The sequence below is a fragment of the Oncorhynchus mykiss genome, chromosome 17 (genome assembly GCF_057628025.1).
Source record: "Oncorhynchus mykiss isolate SJ-2025 chromosome 17, ASM5762802v1, whole genome shotgun sequence".
NCBI lineage: Eukaryota > Metazoa > Chordata > Actinopteri > Salmoniformes > Salmonidae > Oncorhynchus > Oncorhynchus mykiss.
In genome coordinates, this window is record NC_143038.1 from 27,938,119 (window position 1) to 27,951,828 (window position 13,710).

At 43.0% G+C, this 13,710-nt stretch overlaps 1 protein-coding gene across 1 annotated transcript in view; it reads left to right on the forward strand.

Moving 5' to 3' along the window:
• Nucleotides 1–13,710, forward strand: part of LOC110493933 (copine-9) — a 202,659-nt gene that overhangs the window by 6,558 nt on the left and 182,391 nt on the right. The window lies entirely within an intron of this gene.

The window sequence follows — 13,710 nt, forward strand, 5'->3', positions numbered from 1 at the left end:
GTGTGTGTGTATGAGCACACACGTGTGTGTTTGTGTGTGCTTGAGTGTGTGTCTGTGTGTGTGCACGAGAGCTCTCTGTCTCTCGCTGGTTTCTTATATAAGAGCTGAGGCTCCTGCCACCCAAACGGAGCTCCAGTGAGATCCTATTAGACAAGCAGAGCATGGCAGACACTGCAGGAGTTTACCTTGATTACCGCCAGGAGAGGATTGTTTCAATGAGTGGCCCGTAAAATACATTTCCCCCCTACCCCCCCCCCCCCCCTATAAAGCACCTATTCAACTCAAATGTCCCACTACTTTAGCTGCAACTGTTGGTTTGGTACGATGCCAATTAGGGTCTTGATATAATAACAGAAGGAATAGAGTTCCAATCATTTCTCATATTTCCCATACATATCCAATTTAATGATTTGCTAGAGCTAGAGTGAAGCCTCAACCAACCAGAATATATATTTTTTTGTTATGGCTTTTTTTATTCAATAATTATTTTTCATTTTCATTATCATTACTGTTTATTATTACAGTCATTCTATTAAGCCCTAGAAGATGCATTCTTTAATCGGTTCACTTGTTGTTATGGATCAACCTCAATTGTGGCCGACCTGCTCGATTCGGTCTTATGTAGCAAAATTTGACATTGTGTTCTTTACATTGGATAAAAGTAGATACTAAGAGCTAGAAAATTGTATATCATAAACTACAGTTGAGGAACAATGGGAAAGTAATTTTGCTTTGAAATTTGCTAAACTTGTAACCTCACTTTTGAGAAAATGGCCCTTGAATGTTTTGGGGAACCTACTGGAGAGCTCTTCTTTGCCTACACTCATTCAGCATCGTTCACACCCTTTTAAGCTTTAGCCCCACCGATCTCTTTAAGGATTCACATGTGAGACTATGTACTAAACAACCAAAGATTTAAAGATTAAAGGCTGGTTTATATTACGAGTGTGTTCGTAAATGTAATCTGGAGTGCCAGAGTGTGCTCTATGCATTCGTAAACTCAGAGCGTTGTCAGAGTGGTCGTTCATAAATTCAGAGCATTTCGCTCTCGGGGCGCACACTGGACGCTCTGGCTGAAAAGTAGGGCTGATTCAAGTGTTCTAACCTAACAACAGCAGTCAAGCACCCAAGCTAACTGGCTAACATTGGCTAGCTTGCTAGCTACTTTCAGAAACAAATGAGAGAACAAGTCACTTTGACCATTTTACTCGCCCGAGCAGAGCTGGTTAGTTTGTTTTTATATTATCCAGAGCATTGGTGACTGCAACTGTGCTGCTGGCAGCAATTTAATGATGTTTTTTTTTGCCAACGTTTACTGACACCGGCCATATTCAACAGGTGTTGAGCGTTCGTAAATGCGTCAGTTATTCTGCACTCTGGCACACTCAGACAAGAGTGATCTGAACACAGAGTAGATGGCCAGAGCGAATTTACCAGTTACATCTATCGACAGTTGTCGCAATGACATCATCAACATTCTATTGAAATAGAGTCTTTTGTTTAGACATGTAGCTAGCTAAACAATGAACCATAATCCCAACTCTTAATGTTACTACCCTGCATTAATCTACAGGTAGCTAACCAACCAGGTTCAATGTTAGCTAGCTAACATTAGGCTATAACTAGCAATACAAATGGCTCTGAGATACAAACAATATTACTACACAGATCATACACTTAACGTTAGCTAGCTAGCCGGCCAGCTAACAGTACATTTTAACTTGAAATTAAAACAACTATCTGACAAAATTCGAAACGTGTAATATCTGAAAATGTAACTAGCTAGACTCTCTTACCTGTATACATGGATGGACGCTGCTCCCTCTCTGTCATGGATACCATGGTTGCTCTTAGTTTGAAGCTGTAATCCGGAGCCTTCTGTGTGTTCTCTTTTCGACTCCGTCTGCATATTTGCAATCAAACGCCAGAATCTCCTTAGCTATCACACTCTAATTCCACTGATTTCAAAACTCGGTCCTCCAGAAAGAGCAACACTTATGCAGTTCTACCACGAGATTGTTATTAAGGTAATGAAAGTTAATGTGTTCCAGAAGGCATTTCTGCCAAAAAAAGTATACTATAAAATGGCGCTCCGTGAAATAGTGACATATGACTAATTTCTTGAAATGAGTTACAATTTATGTTTATGAAAGCCTCATAAGAATCTCTATATCATTGCATAATGAGGATTCTACTGTAATATTGAAGGTTATTCCAAACCAAATATACTTAACAAAAAATATAAATGCAACATACAGCAATTTCATTGATTTTACTGTTACAGTTCATATGAGGAAATCAGTCAATTTAAATAAATAAATCAGGCCCTAATCTATGGATTTCACATGACTGGGAACACAGATTTGTATCTGTTGGTCACAGATACCTTAAAAAATATGAGCTTCACAATGGGCCTCAGGATCTCACTGTATTTTTGTGCATTCAAATTGCTATCGATAAAATGTGATTGTGTTCGTTGTCCGTAGCTTATGCCTGTACATACCATAACCCCACCGCCACCATGTGGTACTCTGTTCACAACGTTGACATCAGCTTATGGTAGAGAAATGAACATTAAATTCTCTGACAACAGCTCTGGTGGACATTCCTGCAGTCAGCATGCCAATTGCATGCTCCCTCAACTTGAGACATCTGTGACATTGTGTTGTGTGACACACCTGTCAGGTGGATGGATTATCTTGGCAAACTAGAAATGCTCACTAACAGGGATGTAAACAAATTTGTGCACAATAAGTTTTTTGTGAGTATGGAACATTAATGGGATCTTTTATTTCAGTTCATGAAACATGGGACCAACACTTTATTTTGTTGCATTTATATTTTTCTTCAGTAAATATTCCTCATTGTTGATGTATGAGTCCTGGGTGAATGAATCTTGGAACATACTCCAATCAGTATTCTCTAAACAGTCCTGCAGCATTGAGTCTGCCTCCTCTGTCCAGCGCCTCACTATTTTCTGTGTTGGTGACTCCCTCTTTAGTTGCTGCTTGTAGGAGGTGAGTAGGAACAGAGAGACGTGATCTGATTTGCCCAAAGTATTTTTGTACGAGTCACGGGTGTTTGTATACAGTGGGGCAAAAAAGTTTTTAGTCAGCCACCAATTGTGCAAGTTCTCCCACTTAAAAAGATGAGAGAGGCCTGTAATTTTCATCATAGGTACACTTCAACTATGACAGACAAAATTAGTTTTTTTTTCTCCAGAAAATCCCATTGTAGGATTTTTTATGAATTTATTTGCAAATTATGGTGGAAAATAAGTATTTGGTCACCTACAAACAAGCAAGATTTCTGGCTCTCAAAGACCTGTAACTTCTTCTTTGAGAGGCTCCTTTGTCCTCCACTCGTTACCTGTATTAATGGCACCTGTTCGAACTTGTTATCAGTATAAAAGACACCTGTCCACAACCTCAAACAGTCACACTCCAAACTCCACTATGGCCAAGACCAAAGAGCTGTCAAAGGACACCAGAAACAAAATTGTAGACCTACACTAGGCTGGGAAGACTGAATCTGCAATAGGTAAGCAGCTTGTTTTGAAGAAATCAACTGTGGGAGCAATTGTTAGGAAATGGAAGACATACAAGACCACTGATAATCTCCCTAGATCTGGGGCTCCACGCAAGATCTCACCCAGTTGGGTCAAAATGATCACAAGAACGGTGAGCAAAAATCCCAGAACCACACGGGGGACCTAGTGAATGACCTGCAGAGAGCTGGGACCAAAGTAAGTAACACACTACGCCGCCAGGGACTCAAATCCTGCAGTGCCAGACATGTCCCCCTGCTTAAGCCAGTACATGTCCAGGCCCGTCTGAAGTTTGCTAGAGAGCATTTGGATGATCCAGAAGAAGATTGGGAGAATGTCATATAGTCAGATGAAACCAAAATAGAACTTTTTGGTAAAAACTCAACTCGTCGTGTTTGGAGGACAAAGAATGCTGAGTTGCATCCAAAGAACACCATACCTACTGTGAAGCATGGGGGTGGAAACATCATGCTTTGGGGCTGTTTTTCTGCAAAGGGACCAGGACGACTGATCCGTGTAAAGGAAAGAATGAATGGGGCCATGTATCGTGAGATTTTGAGTGAAAACTTCCTTCCATCAGCAAGGGCATTGAAGATGAAACGTGGCTGGGTCTTTCAGCATGACAATGATCCCAAACACACCGCCCGGGCAACGAAGGAGTGGCTTCGTAAGAAGCATTTCAAGGTCCTGGAGTGGCCTAGCCAGTCTCCAGATCTCAACCCCATAGAAAATCTTTGGAGGTAGTTGAAAGTCCGTGTTGCCCAGCAACAGCCCCAAAATATCACTGCTCTAGAGGAGATCTGCATGGAGGAATGGGCCAAAATACCAGCAACAGTGTGTGAAAACCTTGTGAAGACTTACAGAAAACGTTTGACCTCTGCCATTGCCAACAAAGGGTATAGAACAAAGTATTGAGAAACTTTTGTTATTGACCAAATACTTATTTTCCACCATAATTTGCAAATAAATTCATAAAAAATCCTACAATGTAATTTTCTGGATTTTTTTCCTCATTTTGTCTGTCATAGTTGAAGTGTACCTATGATGAAAATTACAGGCCTCTCTCGTCTTTTTAAGTGAGAAAATTGCACAATTGGTGGCTGACTAAATATTTTTTTGCCCCACTGTATATGTACAGTATATGGTCCAGCATGTTATTTTTTCTTGTGGGGCAGGATACATGTTGGTGATATTTATTAACTCCAGATCGGGTGAGCAGGAGCTTGAGATGTTTTAAACCTCGGTACACCAGAACAGCTGGTGCTCTCACGCATTGTTCAGTGTTGCTTTTCTCGAAGCAAGCATAGAAGGCATTTATTTTGTCTGGTAGGCTCGCGTCACTGGGCAGTTCACGGCTGGGTTTACCTTTTGTAATCCGTGAAAATTTGCAAGCCCTCCCACTTCTGACGAGCATCAGAGCCTGTATAGTATGATTTAGATGCTGTCAATCCAGACTTAACTTGTTGTGGGTTACAGCCGCAGTAAATTAACTCTCCATTTTTCTTTTTTGCAAACTGTTTTGGAATTCAAAGAATTTTGATTGATGCCTGCATGATATTCTGGATGTTAACTAGGTGTTTGCCCTCATTGTAAGTAAGAATTTGTTCTTAACTGGCTTGGCTAGTTAAATAAAGGTTCAATAACAAAACTACACTTACCACTGTTTGTCTGAATACTCGATTCAGATTTTTTATATCAGAAAAATAAGTTTGTCAAATATGCCGCTTCCAGGAGATGCGTTACTCCTTCCACGTTGTGAATTATGTCCAGAGAACTCATAACCCCTCGTTGTTTATGCCTTACATAATAATGTTGAATAAGGTTCTGTGAAATAAACAGGTGGTAAATGTATTGCAGTCGTAAAATTATATAATCATCTTTGTTTGGGCACTGTAAAAAGCAGTGTTTTAAGTCATATAGTTCCGGTACATTATTCAACGATGTTCCTATGATGTGAAAAATCATCGCCTGTTTTACTTTGTTCAAACAATCCATGCTTGATAGGTTCGAATGAATTGTACTTTTCTATTAAGAATTGTAATGTTTTGTACTCCGTCCTCTACCATCTTGCGTTGCTTCGGCCTGAACACTACCTTTGATATACAGTGGGGCAAAAAAGTATTTAGTCAGCCACCAATTGTGCAAGTTCTCCCACTTAAAAAGGTGAGAGGCCTGTAACTTTCATCATAGGTACACTTCAACTATGACAGACAAAATGAGAAAAAAATCACATTGTAGGATTTATAATGAATTTATTTGCAAATGATGGTGGAAAATAAGTATTTGGTCATCTACAAACAAGCAAGATTTCTGGCTCTCACAGACCTGTAACTTATTCTTTAAGAGGCTCCTCTGTCCTCCACTCGTTACCTGTATTAATGGCACCTGTTTGAACTTATTATCAGTATAAAAGACACCTGTCCACAACCTCAAACAGTCACACTCCAAACTCCACTATGGCCAAGACCAAAGAGCTGTCAAAGGACACCAGAAACAAAATTGTAGACCTGCACCAGGCTGGGAAGACTGAATCTGCAATAGGTAAGCAGCTTGGTTTGAAGAAATCAACTGTGGGAGCAATTATTAGGAAATGGAAGAGATACAAGACCACTGATAATCTCCCTAGATCTGGGGCTCCACCCCGTGGGGTCAAAATGATCACAAGAACGGTGAGCAAAAATCCCAGAACCACACGGGGGACCTAGTGAAATGACCTGCAGAGAGCTGGGACCAAAGTAACAAAGCCTACCATCAGTATCACACTATGCCGCCAGGGACTCAAATCCTGCAGTGCCAGACGTGTCCCCCTGCTTAAGCCAGTACATGTCCAAGCCCGTCTGAAGTTTGCTAGAGAGCATTTTGATGATCCAGAAGAAGATTGGGAGAATGTCATATGGTCAGATGAAACCCAAATATAACTTTTTGGTAAAAACTCAACTCGTTGTGTTTGGAGGACAAAGAATGCTGAGTTGCATCCAAAGAACACCATACCTACTGTGAAGCATGGGGGTGGAAACATCATGCTTTGGGGCTATTTTTCTGCAAAGGGACCAGGACGACTGATCCGTGTAAAGGAAAGAATGAATGGGGCCATGTATCGTGAGATTTTGAGTGAAAACCTCCTTCCATCAGCAAGGGCATTGAATATGAAACGTGGCTGGGTCTTTCAGCATGACAATGATAATCCCAAACACACCGCCCGGTCAACGAAGGAGTGGCTTCATAAGAAGCATTTCAAGGTCCTGGAGTGGCCTAGCCAGTCTCCAGATCTCAACCCCATAGAAAATCTTTGGAGGAAGTTGAAAGTCCGTTTTGCCCAGCAACAGCCCCAAACATCACTGCTCTAGAGGAGATCTGCATGGAGGAATGGGCCAAAATACCAGCAACAGTGTGTGAAAAACCTTGTGAAGACTTACAGAAAACGTTTGACGTCTGTCATTGCCAACAAAGGGTATATAACAAAGTATTGAGATAAACTTTTGTTATTGACCAAATACTTATTTTCCACCATAATTTGCAAATCAATTCATTAAAAATCCTACAATGTGATTTTCTGGATTTTTTTTCCTAATTTTATCTGTCATAGTTGAAGTGCACCTATGATGAAAATTACAGGCCTCTCATCTTTTTAAGTGGGAGAACTTGCACAATTGGTGGCTGACTAAATATTTTTTTGCCCCACTGTACATACTAAGGCGTGTACATGTGAGGGACTTGGTATAGAGAAGCGTGGGGGTAGTGAGGGGTAGTGTAGCGACCTTAACCCAGCACGTAGTGACCTCATCAAGAGGTTCAAACCCCTTGGTGCAATGGTTAAGGTGTTGGCCTGACAGTCACTGGACCTGGGTTCGAGTCCAGGTCGGGGTTACCCCCTGAATTTGCTAAACTAAATAGGTGATAAAGCTTTTTCTCAAGAGACAACCATAGCGTGCTCTTAAGGTGACCTCAGTGGTTTAACAAAAGATAACAAGTAGGTCAACAGTGAGCTGGCGATGGGGTGGCGGTGTGAGAGAATGTCAATCACAGCAGGGAAGCACTCTGATTGGATGCGTTCTCCTCATGTCCCCATTGGGCCAGGAAGGGATGAGACAGGTAGGAGAGGTAGTCATTCTCACAACAAAATGGTCGATCAAGACCTTAGAGTCCCATTGAGACCAAGGTCTCTTTTGCGAAAGAGTCCTACATCTTACAATTACATAACAATTACACAATCATGTCAGCATAGGAGCATAGCAAATTCACCAAGAGAATACAAAAATGCAAAACACAATCACCACATTCTATAGTAAAGACATTCTGAAAGGCAACAATACATCCTGTAGGGTAACAACTGTAGGTTATTCTGAAGATTGTTTCATAAATTAGGTGCGAAGAAACTAAAAGCTGTTCTTCCTACCTGTCAGTTACAGACAGAATTTCAAGAATCTGTCTGGACTCATATCCACAAAGAGTCTCAGAGAAGGTGTAGTGATCTAGGATAAGTTTAGCCTTTTAGATCATAATTAATAAGATTATATGGACAGATCCTAGATCAGTCTCCTACTCTGAGATAATTTGTGCATACGGGCCCTGGTCAAAGGAATAGGGAGTTTATCATTAGTGCTTATTGCAAACAGGTTATTTATTTGTCATTATGCTGGCTACAAGACGGGCTGCACAGCCTCCTCTTCCTAGTATCCTTCCTAGTATCCCGATGGCTAATGTCCAATCGCTGAGAAAATTAACTTTGTGAACTCAGAGTAAGGCTTCAATCGCAGAGGGACATCACGTGATGCTGTGTCCTTGTTTTTACAAAGGGACATCAGGGGATGCTGTGTCCTTGTTTTTACAGAGACGTGGCTTATGGGCAATACACCTGACTCTGCTATTCAACCAGACAGGTTTTCCTTTTTCCATATAGATCGAATAGCAGGTTCTGGTCAGAGTAGGGGGAGGGGTATGTTTCCTTATTGACAATACCTGGTGTACCGAAGTTTAAAACATCTCAAGCTCCTGTTCAGCAGATCTGGAGTTCCTAAATATCACCAACAAGTATCCTGCCCCACAAGAAAAAATAACTTGCTGGACCATCTATATACAAGCATTCGTGACTCGTACAAAGCCATCCCCGCCCCCACTTTGGCCAATCTGATCACGTCTCTTTGTTCCTACTCCCTGCCTACAAGCAGCAACTCAAGAGGGAGCCACTAAAACAGACAATTGTGAGGCGCTGGACAGAGGAGGCAGACTCAATGTTGCAGGACTGTTTTGAGAACACTGATTGGAGTATGTTCAAAGATTCATCCACCTAGGACTCATCCATCAACATTGAGGAATATTTACTGAACAAAAATATAAACGCAACAAAATAAAGTATTGGTCCCATGTTTCATGAGCTGAAATGGCGTTCTGCATTAGCATCGAATAGCCCCCGTGATATGGAACTTTTCAGGGATGTTAGGAACAAATATACACAGGCAGTAAGGGAAAGCTAAGGCTAGCTTTTTCAAGCATCACTTTGAATCCTGTAGCACAAACCCAAAAAAGTTCTGGGACACTGAAAAGTCCATGGAGAATAAGAGCACCTCCTCCCAGCTGCCCACTGCACTGAGGCTAGGAAACACTGTCACCACTGACAAATCCACTATAATTGAGAATTTCAATAAGCATTTTTCTACAGCTGGCCATGCTTTTCACCTGGCTACCCCTACCCAGATGAACAGCAGCAACTCGCAGCAACTCGCAGCAACTCGCCCAAGCCTTTCCCATTTCTCCTTCACCCAAATCCAGATAGCTGATGTTCTGAAAGAGCTACAAAATCTGGAACCCTACAAATCAGCCGGGCTAAACAAGCTGAACCCTCTCTTTCTAAAATGATCTGCTGAAATTGTTGCAACCCCTATTACTAGCCTGTTCAACCTCTCTTTCTGAGATTCCCATAGATTGGAAAGCTGCCGCGGTCATCCCCTTCTTCAAAGGGGGAGACACTCTAGACCCAAACTGCTACAGACCTATATCTATCCTGCCCTGCCTTTCTAAGGTCTTCGAAAGCTAAGTTAACTAACAGATCACCAACAGTTACGAATCCCACCGTACCTTCTCCTCTATGCAATCTGGTTTCAGAGCTGGTCATGGGTGCACCTCAGCCACACTCAAGGTCCTAAACAATATCATAACCGCCATCGATAAGAGACATTACTGTGCAGCCATATTCATCGACCTGGCCAAGGCTTTCGGCTCTGGCAATCACCACATTCTTATCGGCAGACTCAACAGCCTTGGTTTCTCAAATGATTGCTTTGCCTGGTTCACCAACTACTTCTCTGATAGAGTTCAGTGTGTCAAATCGGAGGGTCTGTTGTCCGGACCTGTGGCAGTCTCTATGGGGGTGCCACAGGGTTCAATGCTCTGGCCGACTCTCTTCTCTGTATTCATCAATGACACTGTGTTAACTAACCTCCAGACGAGCTTCAATGCCATACAACTTTCGTTCCATGGCCTTCAACTGCTTTTAAATGCAAGTAAAACTAAATGCATGCTCTTCAGCCGATCTCTGCCCGCCCGTCCATCATCACTATTCGGGACGGTTCTGACTTAGAATACGTGGACTACAAATACATAGGTGTCTGGTTAGACTATAAACTCTCCTTCCAGACTCACATTAAGCATCTCCAATCCAAAATGAAATCTAGAATGGGCTTCCTATTTCGCAACAAAGCATCCTTCAATCATGCTGCCAAACATACCCTCGTAAAACTGACCATCCTACCGATCCTCGACTTCAGCGATGTCATTTACAAAATAGCCTCCAACACTCTACTCAACAAATTGGATGCAATCTATCACAGTGCCATCCGTTTTGTCACCAAAGCCCCAAATACTACCCACCACTGCGACCTGTACACTCTCGTTGGCTGGCCCTCACTTCATATTCGTCGCCAAACTCACTGGCTCCAGGTCATCTATAAGTCTTTGCTCGGTAAAGCCCCGCCTTATCTCAGCTCACTGGTCACCATAGCAGCACCCACCCGTAACACGCACTACAGCAGGTATATTCTTCCTTTCTTCAAATTCTTCCTTTGGCCACCTTTCCTTCCAGTTCTCTGCTGCCAATGACTGGAACGAACTGCAAAAATCACTAAAGCTGGAGTCTCATATCTCCCTCACTAGCTTTAAGCACCAGCTGTCAGAACAGCTCACAGATCACTGCACCTGTACATAGCCCATCTGTAAATAGCCCATCCAACTACCTTATCCCCATACTGTATTTATTTATTTATCTGGCTCCTTTGCACCCCAGTATCTCTACTTGCACATTCATCTTAGGCACATCTACAATTCCAGTGTTTAATTGCTATATTGTAATTACTTCGTCCACCATGGCCTATTTATTGCCTTACCTTCCTTATCCTACCTCATTTGCACATGCTGTATATAGACTTTTTCTACTGTATGTTTGTTTATTCCATGTGTAACTCTGTGTTGTTGTATGTGTCAAACTGCTTTGCTTTATCTTGGCCAGGTCGCAGTTGCAAATGAGAACTTGTTCTCACCTAGTCTACCTGGTTAAATAAAAAATATATAAAGATAAAATAAAAGATGCAAGAAATGTTCCATACACAAAAAGCTTATTGTGCACACATTCTCTTTACATCCCTGTTAGTGAGTATTTCTCCATTGTTAATATAATCCTTCCACCTGACATGTGTTGGGTGGATGTGTACCTGGATGTGTACCACAGATGTCTCAAGTTTTCAGGGAGCATGCAATTGGCATGCTGACGGCAGGAATGTCCACCAGAGCTGTTGCCAAGAATGTTATGTTAATTTCTCTACCATAAGCCGCCTCTAACGTCATTTTAGAGAATTTGGCAGTAAGTCCAATCGACCTTACAACCACACACTTGTAACCACGCCAGCCCAGGACCTCCACATCCACCTGCGGGATCGTCTGTAATTAATCCCTTTTGTGAGGAAAAAATAATTCTGATTGCCTGGGCCTTGCTCCCCAGTGGGTGGGCCTGGCTCCCAAGTGAGCGGGCATGTGCCCTCCCAGGCCCACCCATGGCTACGCCCTAACCCAGTCATGTGCAATCTATAGATGATTGCTTAATTAATTAATTTTAATTGCCTGATTTCCTTACGTGAACTGTAACTCAGTAAAATCGTTGAAATTGTTGCATGTTGCATTTATACGTTTGTTCAGTATACATCATCAGTCACAAGCTTCATTAGGAAATGTGTTGATGATGTTGTACCTATAATAACAATCCGGACATACCCCAACCAAAAACCATGGATGAACTGAGATATCCATACCATGCTGAAAGCCCGTACTGCAGCATTCAATGTCATCAGAACAAACCCAAATGACTCAGTGGCGCGAGACACGTACAAGGAGACACGTACACGTACAAGGAAAGTAAGGACGCAAAAAGACAATACAGAATCAAACTTGAATTGATGTTCGACAACAAAGGACTACCGACTAACATGGACTACAAAGGCAAATCCAACTGTGTGGTGCCCACCGAATCCTCCCTCCCATATGAGCTTAACACACTCTATGCTCGCTTCAAGGGAGACAATACCGAGCCATCCAGGAAGACAGTAGCTGCTCTGGACGACCAGGTGCTTTCGCTCTCTGAGGCTGACATGGGCAAAACTCTCAAAAGAGTGAATACTCACAAAACTATTGGCCCAGATGGCATCCCTGGCCAAGTGTGTGCTGACCAGCTGGCGGGCGTCTTTTCCGACTTTTCCGATCTTCAACCTGTTCCTGTCCCAGGCTGTAATCCTCACATGCTTCAAGGAGAACATCATCATCCCAGTGCCCAAGAGAATACAGGTGACATGCCCAAATGACTATCGCCCCGTCGCACTCACCACAGTCATCATCAAGTGCTTCAAGAGGCTGGTCATGGCCCACATCATGGCCATCACACTGGACCCACTCCAATTTGCCTACCACTCCAACAGATCCATGGAAGATGCCATTTCCATCGCTATTAACATGGCCGTAACACATCTGGACAAGAGGAACACATGCATTATGTGAGAATACTGTTCATTGACTACAGTTCAGCATTCAACACTATTGTTCCCTCCAAGCTCGACAACAAGCTCAGAGCCCTGGGTCTGGACACCACCATCTGAACTGGATCCTGGACTTCCTGTTGGGGAAACCACAAAAGCTTGAGGATTGGCAACAACACCTCCTCCACACTGACTCTTAACACAGGGAACCCCAGGGGTGTGTCCTCAGCCCTCTGCTGTACTCCCTGTTCACTCACGACTGCGTGGCTTTGCATGACACCAACTCCATCATCAGGTTTGCTGACAACACCACAGTTCTAGGCCTGATAGCCAACAACGACAAATCAGCCTATAAGGAGGAGGTAAGTGAACTGGCATTGTGGTGCCTGGGCAACAACCTCTCCCTCAATGTCAGCAAAACAAAGGAGTTGATTGTTCTCTTCAGGAAGCAGAGGGAAATGCCCCGATCCACATAAACAGGACTGCAGTAGAGAGAGTCAGCAGTTTTAAGTTCCTCGGCGTCCACATCACTGAGGACTTGAAATGAACCAACACCACCACTCTTGTCAAGAAGGCACAACAACGTCTCTACTTCCTAAGGCGGCTGAAGAATTTCAGCATGCTACCCTGGGTCCTCTCCAAATGCTACCACTGCACCATTGAGAGCGTCCCGACCGGTTGCATCGCAGCCTGGTACGGGAATTGCTCCGTCCACGACCACAAGGCCCACAAGCGGGCGGTGAAGACGACCCAGTACATCACTGGGACCGTGCTCCCACCCATCCAGGACATCAACTTGAAACGATTCTTGAGATAGGCCCACAGCATCATCAAGGACCACACACACCACAGCCATGAGCTGTTTACTCCTTAACCGTAGGGCCTACGATATTGGAGGATGAGGTCTGATACCAACAGGCTCAGAGACAGTTTCTATCTACAAGCCACCAATCTGTTGAACACTTGAACTGGACAGACCACATGTTCTGATTCTCCGCACCTTAGCACACATGCACTCACTCATGCACACAGGCACTGCTACCAGACTCTTCTTATGATTGCTATATACTGCACAATTTAACCTGCCCCCCAAACATGTTTAAATATTGGACTCTAAATTGTGCCTTCCTGTATTATACTTATGCTAAA